Source organism: Aricia agestis, chromosome 9 (genome assembly GCF_905147365.1).
Source record: "Aricia agestis chromosome 9, ilAriAges1.1, whole genome shotgun sequence".
Classification (NCBI taxonomy): Eukaryota; Metazoa; Arthropoda; class Insecta; order Lepidoptera; family Lycaenidae; genus Aricia; species Aricia agestis.
Genome location: NC_056414.1, coordinates 7,976,108 through 7,992,056, shown reverse-complemented (window position 1 = coordinate 7,992,056; position 15,949 = coordinate 7,976,108). Strand labels below are relative to the sequence as shown.

The 15,949-nt window shown below is 34.7% G+C and overlaps 1 protein-coding gene across 1 annotated transcript in view; it reads right to left on the bottom strand.

Annotated features, from left to right (window-relative positions):
* LOC121730537 (monocarboxylate transporter 9-like) overlaps nt 1-1,951 on the bottom strand; it is a 29,481-nt gene extending 27,530 nt beyond the window's left edge. Inside the window, exon 1 of the mRNA XM_042119626.1 lies at nt 1,864-1,951. The gene's annotated coding sequence lies outside the window, so the exon portion shown is untranslated. The remainder of the gene's footprint in view (nt 1-1,863) is intronic.
* Nucleotides 1,952-15,949: the final 13,998 nt, after the last annotated feature.

Here is a 15,949-nt window from a genome sequence, read left to right as displayed (position 1 = left end):
TAATTATCGCTTGACAAACTCGAGTCTCGATCTAAAAGACTATCAAACTTGTATCTATAAAGAATCAGGAATTCTCGCAGCACCTTCCGAACCACGGTATACCAGGTATATCTCGGTGCAAAATCTTACTTGTTGGTAGCATATGCTTAGAATACTTCTCACGAAACCGAAGTCACCATATGTTTCCCTATAAGTTTTGAGGAGTTCCCTCGATTACTTATGGATCCTTCATCAGATCACCACTTTTCTGAATATAATACCAAATTGGGGTGATACCCTATATACCAAAAGAAAAATTTTGAAAATCGGTTAACAAACGGCGGAGTAATCGTTGAATATAAGAAAACGAACATAACACCTCCCCCATTTTGAAAGTCGGTTAAAATTGTAGCCTATGTGTTATTTATTTAATATTTTAATCAGCACATGAATTGAATAACAAAATTTTTTTCAAATTAATCGTAGCACCATCTGTCAGGACAAACTAAAATTGAAATAGAATAATATTGAATGCGATGATAGCGCCGTCCGCCGGATCTAATGTAAAACATTCCAAAATCAACAACTCCTTATAAATAAGAAATTAATTGAAAAAACATTTTCCAGTAGACCAAACTGTAAATCTAAACCATTCTCGAATCTCCACGAACACACACAAAAAATTTCATCAAAATTGGTCCAGTCGTTTAGGAGGAGTTCAGTCACATACACACGCACACAAGAAATATATATATTAAGATTTAATTCTACTGAATTTGCAAACACATTATAGTCTTCCAAATTGATGTAGGTAATTTTTGTTTTTTACGTAACATTTTTCTTTAGCATTATTACAACAGAACTTATTTAAAAAAAAACTTATGAAAGAAATAAAGGGTATTGTTCTAGTTAAAGTTATGATTCATGACGTACAAGTCAGTAAAGTAGAATCTATATGATCTTATATCTTTAAACGAGCAATTCTTGTATATATTATATAATTATAAGTCAAGATTGTCGTTAATTATTGTAATTGGGGTAACCCGTTGTAATTAACTTTAATAAATAAATAAATAAATAACTGGAATCTCGGAATCGGCTCCAACGATTTTCATGTATATAGGGGGTTTCGGGGGCGATAAATCGATCTAGCTAGGAATCATTTTTAGAAAATGTCATTTTATTCATATTTTATCGAATACCGAGCAAAGCTAGTTATATTAATACGCGAGCGAAAAACTTTGGAACCCTTTTTACGAAACATGCGGAAAGGTAGGAGCATGAAATTTCGCATAGTTATAGTTTATATGGTGAAGGAGTGCACCGAGGTAATATTATTTTAAAATTATGCTTCTATCATACATTTTTTTTACAAATAAAACATTACACACACTACAACACACGCACTAGGAGATTGACAAGCCTATACACACGAATTGTAGGACAGGTACTCTTTTATTAATGGTAGAAGTATGTTGTCAAATTGAATGAATGATACGTAAGCGCTTAGCAACGTTACCTAATCGACGAATAAAATAGCATTTGAATAAACATAAAGATAAACAAAAACTACTAACTACTAGGAGCATGAAATTTCGCATAGTTATAGTTTATATGGTGAAGGAGTGCACCGAGGTAATATTATTTTAAAATTATGCTTCTATCATACATTTTTTTTACAAATAAAACATTACACACACTACAACACACGCACTAGGAGATTGACAAGCCTATACACACGAATTGTAGGACAGGTACTCTTTTATTTATGGTAGAAGTATGTTGTCAAATTGAATGAATGATACGTAAGCGCTTAGCAACGTTACCTAATCGACGAATAAAATAGCATTTGAATAAACATAAAGATAAACAAAAACTACTAACCTTGAAATGCTATTATATATTTTTCTAACAATATCGCACTACACAGTATTACAACATTACAACTGACCGGCGCGAGCACACGGGCGTCAATGAGTTGATCGTTTATCGAGTCCGCTGATAACTGTAACTTATCAACTGTTTTCGAAGTTCATATTGACAGTTCAAGAACTATTTTTTTGGTGTAATTCATGCGCAAATAGTTTGACCACCCAGAGAGCTGCGCTACCAGAGAAGAGATGTTCTCTGGTCTAGTTATTTTGTTTTAGTCTAATAATTCATGATTCAAATATTATTGTAGTCATAATATAAATAATATTATGACCACAATATATTTGAGAATATTATTATTTCAAACCATACTAGTCTTATAAATGCCAGAGGGTCCGTCTGTTAGGTCTTCGTTTCTTATGCTTTACATTCATACTTCTATATATTATATAAAACTCAAAGGTGACTGACTGACATGGTCATCTATCAACGCACAGCCCAAACCACTGGACGGATCGGGCTAAAATTTGGCATGCAGGTAGATGTTATGACGCAAGCATCCGCTAAAAAAGAATTTTGATAAATTCCAACCCCAAGGGGTTTAATTAGGGGATGAAAGTTTGTATATAATAATACTTCTTAACGCGAGCAAAGCCGCGGGCAAAAGCTTGTCTATACTAAAATTATTATATGCGAAAATGTGTCTGTCTCTCTGTCTGTTACCTCTTTACGCCCAAATTGCTGAAACGATCTTGCTGAAAGAAGTTTCGGACTCACTAATGTAGCACTTTGTGACATAATATTATGTCTTGTTAGGGTTTCGTTTAGAGTTTTGTAACCAACAAAACTTGGTTGACTACTGAACCCTAAAACGGAACCCTAACAAGCAGATTTTTAGACGTGGGAGAGCCATGCTTCGGCACGAATGGGCCGGTTCGACCGGAGAAATACCACGTCCTCACAGAAAACCGGCGTGAAACAGCGCTTGCGCTGTGTTTCGCCGAGTGAGTGAGTTTACAGGAGGCCCAACCCCCTACCCTTTTCCCTTCCCTACCCTCCCTTATTCCGTTCCCTTTCCATTCCCACCTTCCCCTATTACCCTATTCCCTCTTAAAAGGCCGGCAACGCACCTGCTCTTCTGATGCTGCGAGTGTCCATGGGCGACGGAAGTTGGTTCCTATTAGGTGACCCGTTTGCTCGTTTGCCCCCTTATTTCATTAAAAAAAATATATAGATAGGTTAAGGTACTCCTTAGTTTAGTCTACTCTGCCAAAGACTATGTAAAATTACTTCACAAGAGTCGGGACTTAGAAAATTGTGTTTTTTGTATTGGAGCCCCTCCTTATTTTTTTAGTTTATTTTAATTTTGCCATCAATTAATAAAGTACAACTTAATATTTTGTGAACATTTCAAGAGTTTACCTGTTGTTATTGTATTACGTACCTGTTGTATTTGTGTTGTTATACTAGAGATCGCCCAATGGTCGAAATTCGACCTCAAATAAACAATTAAATTATAAGTTTCAAATTTCAACGCTTTTCTATTGATATTCTATTGTCACAAAATTGATTATATTACAATGATATTCTATGTTACTAACGTAACTAGATTGGAAGTTTACGGTAGCAACGCGTTGCCACTTCGAAGATGCCTGCAGGCATATCTCACATACATAATGACATAACGAATATATGACTTGACATTGTCTTTTGAACAAAAAAGTGGTTACGCATTTCTGAGAATCTTTTGTAAGACATTGCTACTCTAGTATTTTAGAAACTCATTGCTATATTATATTATTTTTTTGACCTGCGACAGTCTCATATTAATAAAGTCAAATGATGACAGACTGGCCGTGTAATAATTGTCTAACAGTATTTAAGATTTAATAAAAAAAAACTAAATCTATTTTCAATTTGACAACAGACTTCAACCATAAATAAAAGAGTACATTTCGTGTGTATAGGCTTGTCAATCAAAATCTCCTAGCGTGTGTGCTGTAGTGTGTGTAATGTTACATTTGTTAAAAAAATGTATGATACAAGCATAATTTAAAAATAATATTAGCTCGATGCACTCCTTCACCATATACGAGTATAAACTATAACTGTGCAAAATTTCAATCACCTACGTTTCCACATTTTTCGTCAAAAGGGATTCAAAGTTTTTCGCTCGCTTATTAATATACCTATATAGACAGAGCAAAAAATTGCAAAAACATGTTTGTTGTATGGGAGTCCCCCCTTAAAAACTTAATTTATTTTATTTTTAGTGTTTGTTGTTACACCGACAACAGATATACACAATTTTAGAAAATTTCAGAAGTCTAGCTATATATACAGCCTGGAGACAGGCAGTGGGAACGACAGACGGCCAGCCAATTTCTATCTTGCTCTACTATCCCGTAGTATATTAAAAAAAACTACCCTCTTAAAATTGACAATTTATTATAACTACAAGAAACTTGAAACTTAGAATAATCGTTAAAAAGTTATTAGAATTCATCCGCCCTCTTTAAGAACGAACTACGAAGTTTGGAACGAGATCGTTCGTTCGTTATAAATTAAAGTTATTAATTTCTTTTGGTGGCATTTAGAATTGTCTAGAATCTTTATTTAAAAGTAGGTTTAAATCATTGCTATGAACTTAGAATCAGAAGTTTTTTTTGTTTTTGACACAAATGTTTAAAGGCGTCAATCTTTAACTATATATTATATAAAACTCAAAGGTGACTGACGGTGATCGCACGCCCAGCCCAAACCACTGGACCGATCGGGCTGAAATTTGGCATGCAGGTAAATATTATGATGTAGGCATTCGCTAAAAAGGATTTTGATCAATTCCACCTTCAAGGGGTTAAAATAGGGGATGAAAGTTTGTATATAATAATACTTCTTAACGCGAGCGAAGTCGCGGGCAAAAGCTTGTTATATTATAATTTAAGTGCACTTTGGTGTAATAATGGAAATCTTTTTAAATGTTAAACTAATACTTTATACAATATGACATTTGAATCTTTAGGCCTACTCGTACTACGAAACCATTTTGAGACTCAAACAATCGGACGAGAATGCCGCGTCCTGCTCTAACAACGTCATTTCACGTTTATTAGAGTAGAACGCAAATTGTCGTACGATTGAGTCTCAAAACCGTTTCGCGGTACGGACCCTTACTCAATAAGTTTAAATCAAGTAATCCTGTTAGATAATATTATTATTAACATGTAGGCAATAGTGTAAGCAATTACTAATATTTAAGTGACACCATGTTGTAGATTTTTAAAACATATTTTTATATTTCAATCATTTAACTTACGGTCGAAGATACAGGTGCATTTAAAAATGTTCAAATAAGTATTTGAGCTACATCTTAAGTTTTAATTAACAAGCACAATTTTCTTTCCAGTTTTAATTTAAAAACACAACGCGAGCATTGAAGCTATCCAACAACAAAGAATTTTAAACTTTCAATACTTATATTTTTAAATATATTTAAAAATTCTTTCGTATTAAAAGGGTAAACTAATACGAATTTATGAAACCTGGATAGTGATCCAGCTATAGAATTCGACCTAAAGAATATTTTAAAGAACTTCATAGTGCCTGTTTGCTTAGTATAAGCAATTTCATCTACCCACATAATTTCCTCAATAAAATAAAACTCACTCTCGGTCTAATGGCTGGTTTACACGTATTAAGTAGATAAGTATTAAGTAGTAACTAAATTCTAACTGTCATCTAGTTTAGTACTTACTAAATTTTAACTTGCTACTAAATTATGTGTTTACATGCAATTAACAACTTAAAATTAAGTTAAAATTTAGTTAACTACTTATCAACTTAATACGTGTATACCAGCCATTAGGGTCTAATATTAATTTAGTAGTAATCAAAATAATAATAAAAGCGTTAGTTACCTATTATAATAATTTGCAAAAAACAAGTTTATATTGTCGATTTCAGGCTTCAACCGCAGAATATAATAAATTTTAGTATGGTGAGTTTCAGAAAAGGAAAATGGATAGTTTTTGTGTGGCAACATGTATGATTTTCAGGCGTCATAGGATTTCTGTGGAAACTGATTTGTGAGTAAAATATCACAAAGTATTTATCATCTGAAGCGAATCAGAAATATGGAAGCGATAACACACTCTAGCGTGGTATTGTTTTAAAAATATCTAACACTAAAAACCCATTTCCATCCATTCTCCTTTGGAGCGCCCTCCCCCTAGAAATCAGGATGTCCCCTAATAAAAATATTTTTAAACGCAGAGTTCGACAATTATATTTAAAATCAATTGAATGAATAATAATTATGATTTATGATAAATTGGAATTAATATTTGACAATATAACTTTTTTTTCTCATTGATACATAAAGCTTTGCAATGACATACTTTATGTAGGTATATATTCTATAGTTTATGAATATTATATCTATTTATATTATATAATATGTATATTATTGTTTATGTATGTTTATTATAATTAAACTTATATAAGTAATAGTTTTATTCATTATTTATATGTATATATGTTACGCTAAAAAACCGAAATCGCTTAATGAGCGAGAAAATGGCTCACAACGCGTTGTGGTCACAGTGAAACAGCCACAACTCATAACGCGAAATTCGTGTCGTGGCTGATATGCTATTCGTTTTTCTTGATTTATTCTTGATTGATTAATCGTATGGAAGATTATATTTGAATTACCACGCGTACTACAAAATATTTTTACTTTTACTAAATCACTGCATAACGTGCAGTGCAGTGCAGCGTAGCATATCAGCCACGACACGAATTTCGCGTTATGGTCTTTTTGTGTTTGCCAGAACGCGTTGTGGCCGCTTTCACTAGGGCCACGACGCGAATTTCGCGTCGTTTTTTTTTTCACTGTGACCACAACGCGTTGTGAGCCATTTTTTCGCTCATTGAGCGATTTCGGTCTTTGAGCGTAACATATATATATACATAAATCCATTTATTTTATCGTTAATCCTTTGTGTCTCATTACCACGAATGCGCCTGTATTATACATTCTCAGCTTGGTTGGTAGAGAATGCCACAAGGCATTAAGCCCGCCTTTGTAAATTTGCATAAAGTGTTAATAAATAAATAAATAAATGAAAACTATAAGACAAGAAATACGTAAACTTGAAAGTTAGAACAATGTTTAAAGTGAATTTCTGAGAAAATGTAGTATGCGACACGGATCGAATTAACGAGTGGGCTGCTCTAGAAATTTACATGGGTATGCATGTTGCTAGTACAGACTAGATTTACCGTCGCAAATAGTTTCAGAAGTGCCGTCCGAGGCACGCCTTTCTGCAAAGGAACTGTAATTAAAGAAGACCGAATGAACTGAGACGGGGGAAGACCGAAATGAACGGAGACCGGGAATTCGTTAAGACCAACAATTTGTGAGCCCGATTGTTAAGGACTTAATTAATTGCAGGTATAATATAATTAAGTGGATCTATATATATTACGTCTTTGTTTTAGTTTGCGTCTGTAAGTTATAGATAACGACGGACCTTGTTTATATTTTTTTGTTATTTAAAACAATGGAAATTAGTAATCTATAATTTGTATAATAGCTCCCACACCGGTTTCGGTGACGGTGGCCGATTTCATTGAAACCAGGCCAGCTACGCAGGAGTAATTTTATAGTGCCCAAGTGTGCGCGCAGTACACAAGAGCACTCTCTATTCCTTTACTCTCATAACCCAGTGGGACGGAAGACCGACACGACTGGCGAGAGATCAGGAGCAGGACCGACTTTTTACATGCCCATCCGACGCATGGATCATCTTACTTGTCAGACAACCAGGTGATCAGCCTGCATTGTCTTAACCAAACTTGGAAATAACATGTTTACAACGCGGATATCGAACCCACGACCTCCGAGTTCAGAGCCGCGCTCTATACCACTAGACCACGGAGGCGACGATAATATATTATAATCGGTGATCCGAGTAAAGTATCTCAAGAGATAGAGATGGACGCAAAGGTTAAAGTTATTATTTTTTAGTTTGAGGCTTCGTTACTTTAAGGTGGTTCTTTTCGCCCAAAAGCTTCTGAGGCGCATCTTTAGCTTTTTGACTGAAATTTATTTGTTCACTACCACTTTTGATTGACTAACGATAAAATTATTATAAAACTATCAACATCTCTGTTGGTAAGATCCCTGTGAAAAAACTCTGAAGCGCATTTATTAATCTTAATTTGCTTTATAAATGACATTTACGCTTTGTCTATGACGCTAAATTTTATAAAAATATGGAATTATTTACTTGTAATCTAGTTTATTATTCGTAGCTTGTAACGCCCCATTTTACAAACTATTAGAATAAATCATAGACCGCGGTTATGATAATATGTGCTGCTATGGCATAGACGGGTATTCAAACAACAATCGAAAAGTGCCTACTTATTATACAGGACTTACAAAAGTGTTTTTCGTATGTTGACTTTCTTTGGCATTTCAGCAAATGCCAACTGAAACAATTGAATGTCAAACTTACTTGTTTTAAACTGAAAATTTAAAGATTTCGATGTCGGTTTGTAAATTATGTTAATATTATAATGGCACTATAATAACAATTAAGTTTAAATAAATAAGATTGTGCTAACAATTTTTGTAGGTTCGACAAAGAGATTAACAAACAATTATAGTTTCTTCACAGCTGTTGTTAAAGGCGGCTACTAAATAATATTATGATTATATCATATTAACACTGAGTTTTTACTTTTTAATATTACAGCATCTAAAACGGTAGTATAAACTTAAAAGTGTTATTCTAGATAATAAATCTCAGTTTTATCTGGATTAAAAACAGCAAGTAATATATCTGCAAGGAGCGATGTTATTCAGTCTGCGCAGCTGACCGCGATGAGAGAGGCTAATGGAAACAAGTTAAATTTATCTCTAACTAGCTTTACCGATAGACTTTGCCGTAACCAGATTTAAGAGGAAGCGTAAATTGGCAAACTTAAATTAAAATAAAGTCGATTAACATTTCGAATCGTGCCTACACGATTAACTAATTAATTTATACCTCGGACGTCGCATAACGTACGGTGCTGCAGAGCGCTTAGTGGATTCGATTCGCCTAATACTGCCTAATCCTGGGGACCGATTCTCGAGCTACGAATGTGACTTCGATTGAAGAGTGTCTTCCTCAAGCGCGCACGTGCTCTCTAATTTATACTAGCGCAGAATCTTCTGAGAATTTTTAAAAGGCGAGCGCATTTGCAGGAATTCGCGTGAATGCGCCCGACCAATGCTGATTGGTCTCGCAGAAGTAATGTGTGCGTTACACTCTGGAGTTAAGGTTGAATTTGTTATGTTTAGTTTTGGTAAATCGCGCGAGTGAGACAGTCTGCGATCGAAACGAAATTTGAGGCTTGAGAATGGCGCCCCAGGGCCGGTAGCACGCAAATAGCAGGGTGTGCGAAGGCTTTGCTATTCGTAGGCGGTGATGGATGATAATCTCGTATCTGCACCGAAACAATACACATTCAATGCTTCGGTAACCATTTTTCTCCATACGTCAACGGCTTTGCTGTATTTTCATTGATTTGGTTTTGATTGCACTTGTCTAAAATGTAATAAAATAAATAATTAAACTATCTGGCATTGCTGAGCTCTTACGAAATATCGTAAGAGCTTAAGTACTGAGTACTGACTGTTTATACGGGCCATATTGGTCCGTATAAACAGTCAGTACTTAAGATGCGACTCGGTCTCAAGACGCGGTTCGGCTCTGTGATTGGTCCAAATTTTGACAGGTAATCAAACATCTGTGTTTGATTACCTGTCAAAATTCAAGTCAGGCTCTGGCCTGAACCCTGTTTTGAGACCGAGATGCATCTTGAGTACTGACTTTTTATACCGGCCATGGCAATTTTCAAGATCAATTAATTAAGATAATGATAAAGGATCAGCTAATACATGGGCTTCGAAATATTATTTTTATTATAATTGTAATATCATGGGCTAAGTGATAAGTATTGATTTTTATACCTACACATGAATTAAAAATACCTTTTAGCGTAGTCGGAATAAGCAATTAACAGTCTTTTATCATGCATTTTTTTCAGGTCCGTTGACTATGATCTACCTCTACAATAATATTCTGCGAGTATATTCAGAACAAACTAAGTCTTATAGTCAATACCTACACATGAATTAAAAATACCTTTTAGCGTAGTCGGAATAAGCAATTAACAGTCTTTTATCATGCATTTTTTTCAGGTCCGTTGACTATGATCTACCTCTACAATAATATTCTGCGAGTATATTCAGAACAAACTAAGTCTTATAGTAATATGCTGCGAATTACGAATATTCATATTTTCAGAGTTCCCATCAAAATGTAAACAATATCCATCTCACCATGAAGCATGGCAGTCATATGAAACAAATAAGGCATAACGTTACAGTGAAATACAGCTGTCTTATTGTAAATAAATCTTGAGATCCGGTGTGCGGCCGCGCGGAAAACGGAAGGTGCTCGGAACAGGATGGTGTAAGATAAAGAGAACATTTCCTATAACGTCTTGGGAGATTTACCAGCGTACTTTTAATGTGTCCGACTATTCACGAGTTCGTACGTTGGATTTTTGCATCGGATGCAGGGAATTTCGATTTTATGTATCGGAGAAAAAAATAAGTATGTGGAATTGTGCATGTTATGTTATTTGGCCGGGTTATAGCGGGATTCCATTATTCTTATCCAGTGATCCACTCAGCGCTGGATTGCTACTCCAAATAATGTAAACGGGTACTGGAATACATTTAATTGCATTCCAGTGCGTGCTTAAGTTTAATTTACGAGTTTTTTTAGTATTTAGCATCGAAATTAATGATCTATATTTTATTTTTGTTATTTGGCCAGGTTATAGCAGGTTTACATTTATTTCAATCCAGTGCTGGATTGCTACTCGAATAATGTAAACGGGTACTGGAATGCACTGGAATATAATATTCAATTGAATTCCAGTGCATTCCAGTGCGCGTTCAAGTTGAACTTACGAACTTTTTTTAGAATTTATCAGCTAAATTTATAATCTACATTTTATTGTTATGCTGTTGCGCAAGTTTAAGTTTTTATTTATACCTGCTTGTCTTGAAAATCTATCTGTTTGTCTGCGTGTCTTAAGTACTTAAACACTCAAATGCTTATATTTATTTTATTACAAAATTTATCTCCATCCAGCTACCAGACTTTACTAATATTTATTAAGCTATGATGATCAGATAATCATAGATTATTATTGGTCCATTGTATTACCATGTAGTTCATGTATAGCAGGTACGTATTTAGGCGATACAAATCTCGATCGAATCCCTTAAGACCCTCCGAGCATACGGTTTATTAGTTGTATTAGCCGATCGAGTACATGTCTGAATTACATTTGGTTCTTAGAGTAACATACTTTCTAAATTAAATTAGAACATACAGATTAGTATGTACTTTTTTGAATCTACTGAAATAGTGAATTATATATTTTTTTTCAAACTAGATCACACCCAAAAATTTGTTGCGCCGCGGCCGTGATTCGTTTATGATGCGGGCACAGTATAGTTTTCCGGAATAAAAGTATCCTATGTCTTTTCATCAAACTGTCTCTGAACCAAATTTCAGCAAAATTGGTTCAGACTTCAGCCGTTTGAGCGTGAAAAAGTAACAGACAGACACATTTTCGCATTTATAACAATTGAATTGAGTTTGCAGCTCCTTGCAGGATATTTGCTACCAATAATATTTAGGGTGGGTTGCACCAACTTACTTTAACTATAACTGTAACTATAACTTTAACTACAATGTAAAATGTCAAATCTATGGTTAAAGTAAAAATGGACGCTATATTTAACCATAACCATAGAGCTCGACAAGGCTTTGTGGCGAAAAAAGGAACTAACGCTGTCATCATACAAAAACGCCATTTTTGACAGTTCTCCTTTACCAGCAGCGCCCCCGCCCACGTTCATTTAAAGCCTTGTCGGACCAGCTGTCATCTGTCAAATTCTGTGGTCAAAGTTAAGGTTAAAGTTAAAGTTAGCTTAAACTGTAAGCATAACTTTGACCATAACTGTAACTATAACCACGCCTCAGGTGCAACCCACCCTTATTGTCTCGGATTTTACCCATTTTCATTAAAATTTATTCTGTAACTACTAATTCTGTAAGCTTATAGTTTTGCCGTAAATCCTAAGCTTCACTACGTAATATTTTAAAGTCGTTAGATGATGTTTTTTTTTTACTTTTGGTTACATTTACTCCGGTATGCCAATGTCTGTAATTAAATAAAATTTTGAAGACTTTGTATCGGCATCAATGGCTTTAAACAAGGCGAAGATAAATTACCAGCAAATTTCACTTAAAAGTAACGTCGTACCTTCGCGGAGTGAAACAGTAAATGGGAAATATACTCGAGTCGAGAGTTGCCTTTGAGCGAATAACGAGTCTTAAGGTGGATCCACACTCTACATCGTCCTGACGTAAAAACGACGTGAAGTGACGTGAATTGTAGAAGGCTATATTGTCACATCTTTATTTTATTGCCAATCATTGCAGAATAATAATTTATAATAGGCGGCCGAGAGAGTATGCAACTGTTTCGTTGAGTTGCAACAGAAATAAATCGGAAGAATGGTAGGAAATATAAGATGTGTTTTGTCCATCGTTGCAATCTTTTAGTCAAAATTACCGTCACGTAGTACTGACGGAACGTTTAATTTATCGAAACTGCATTGCGCGGACGCGTCTATGATATTTGACGACCTCTGTGGCTCAATGGGTGTTGAGTGGTGTAACTCAAGCCGGGGGTTGCGGGTTCGAATCCCGCCGATGGAACAAAAAGTTTTCAAAGTTCCTGGGTCATAGATGTGTATTAAATAATATATTGTGTATCAAATAAAAAAAAATTAAATATATATTATCTTAAATATGTGTTTCCGTTGTCTGGTACCCGTAACACAAGTCCTTCAGGTACTTAGCACGGGGCCAGACTGACGTGGTGCGAAGCGTCCATAGATATTTAAAAAAATCTAACTGTTAATCAAATAAACGCACAAACTGATATGGTGTCATCGTGGTTATTATGACGATGTCTAAAGACCGTCTGTTCTTAGTTGATTTACTTATCTAAAATTATTGTAGCAAATAATGTGCAATTAATGCTACACCAAAAGTGCGTCTTTTTTCCATTCACGGCACGTCACGGCAATGTAGACGAACCATAAGAGAAGCTACGTGTACTTCCACGTAATAATGTTAAGTTGAATATATGTGATCTCATGATTTTGTTTCGGCATTTTCGGTGAAAATTAAAGTCCCCTTTTTATTATGTTGTCATATTTTGTTTTGACACTGAATCTCGCGCACTATTTACATTCATGTGATTTGTATGAAAATGGCGTATACTGGTATATTTACTGTATGTATTTAGATTTATTAAAGTTGAAATGAAAAATTATTAAATTTTCTATTCAGTGTCGCTTAATTGAAAAAGATAGAAGGCATTTTATCGCACTTACTATTGCTTCACTTTCTGCTGACAAACTGTTTGTTATTCTACAGTGACATTTTCTGTTATTACCTAATAAACTAGGCACTCACACGTATACAAATATTATTTTAGAAAACTTCTCCGACCATCAGACTAAATATTTTTCATTAGAAATAATTCTTTGTAATGGAACGTTTCACAATAGTAGAGTCGGCAGCGAAACTTCTGTTTCGTCGGAACAAAGCCGGCAATAACCGCACCGTAAGACTTTACGCCGGAGCACCAACTTCCCGACGTACCCTTTCAGTGTCCATTGACTCCACACTTTGTAAAATTTTTGCTGATTAGAAAATTATTTCATTATTGAAGTGAAAAATTCTTTAGCGGTGTTGAGCACTTTTGTGGGATGGGTAAAAACTGTGAAACTCGCGTCAGATTCTCGTCTGATCGAAAAACCGTAAGACGGTTGGAGAGTAGTGTCGATTTGTTAAAAATCGATTTTTATAAAAAATGGGTTACTTAAAAAAATTGTAAATAATGCACAACGTTAATAATCAAGTTTTCACTTCTGCCGGCACTCCCGGAGTGCAACCCGTCTTTTTTTTGTATAACATGTATGAGGATTCGCTTAAACTGGACACTAAATGCATTGCAGTATAATATATGAGTAAACGATTCAGAAAAAAGACGCACAAAGCACGAAAAAAACGCGAACGCGCCCAGTTCGCGTTTTTTACGCGCGCGGTGTGAGCTCGCGTGTTTTCACATTCGAATTGGCACTACATTTTAATGTTATGAAAGCAAGGCTAATTCTGCCGTAAAAATAATAATCCTAACCTATAAAGTTACAACTTCTACATAACCTCTAAAAAGTCTTCCTATAGTAATTGATCTGAAAAGATCAATTAATTATTTTCATTAACATGGAGCAACGTATTTATTGATCTGATAACCTATGATGATATTTAACAATATTTTAAAATAACTATCCATTACGTGATATATTACTATCAGTATCCTCATGTATTACATAATAATATTTAAACTGTACGGGTATATCATTGAAGCATGCAAATATCGGTCCAATTCGATAACGGAAATGGTATTACAGTAACCCAACAAAAGCTAATTTCAAATCTATAACCCCGGGGACTGTTTAATACTGCAGCTTAACAAACTGTTCATTCTAACGGTGACTGTATTTTATTGGATTATGGGCATGTTTCACCACCTCCTGATTAGTGCCGGATAGGCTATCCACCACTTAACTTGACAGACAGAATATGGAGAATCTGTCAAATAAGTTGTGGATAGCCCATCCGGCACTTTATTATGGAGTGGTGGAACAGGCCCTTAGTCTATTCGCTCACAGGAACTATATCTATAGCCTAAATACGTGACTAGTCACAAAACTTTTAATGGCAATTTTTCAATGCGTACTCATTTTTTTGATGAACCACAGTATTCTTACACGTGTTTACTACATTTCTGTGGATAAATATTATAGAGGTATATTCGTAAGGGAAGCGATAAGAAATTTCTTAACTTTTTTCTTTACCAGCCAGTACAATCAAAATGGATCGCCTTCCAGCAAATCCAGCCGAGTTCATCCGCTACTTAAAAGTCAAAGATTTTTTTTTGTACTGTACTAGAATTTTAAACGACACGTTTAATAAAATATATGGACAATAAGCCAAATGGCAACAAAAATATACGGAAATTGCACCATCAATAAAAGTTAGACGAAGAATACGGAAAACACAGTCGAACATGCATTTCGCAATAAATGTTTTCAATAAAACTCATCTTTATTATCTATTTACTATGTCATACGTGTGGCAAGTATTGTAAAAGTTCTGAAGCAAAGGGTAATGCCACAATGCAAAATATGTATACAGTATATTATCTTCGTACCATACTCCGATTTACCTTTTTTTATCTAAATTAAAAAATGCTACTTTGTGTAACTTATTGATCGCCCAATAATGGAATACGATGAGATAATATTTTATCTCATCGTATTTCCTTATTATGAGATATTGTTCTCAAATCGCGGAAACTTGTCATTTTCTATACAAACCGTGATTGACAATGAAGTGACAGATGTTTCTAGTCCAAGGGTGATATCGTATTTTGCATACACTATGTAAACATAGTAGAATAAATATCACTTGAAACTCATAAATAGTTGGAGATTATTATCATACAAAGAGGTAACCAAGACGTTTTCCGATGAAAATATAAGTCTGTTTCTTTACAAGAAATCAATTTTATTCTTAAGTTAACAGAATGCAGTGCGAGTATTTTTCACATAGCTCCTAGACTAGAAAGGTTCATGACCGCTGGTGCCACCATAAATTGCCTTGACTTTAGTGGAGAACTAATTTACTGTTAAAAACCTCAAAAGTGACCATTAGTTAAAATTTTTTTTTTTTTTTTAGTGATACAAAATATATTTTTAGAATGTCACCGTGTTGATAATAATAATATGTTTCGGGAACTAGACCGGCGTGAAGAACCGGCGCGGCGTAAGAAACTCGCACGGTTACTCTACTGTAGTATGGACTACATTGTGGTCATA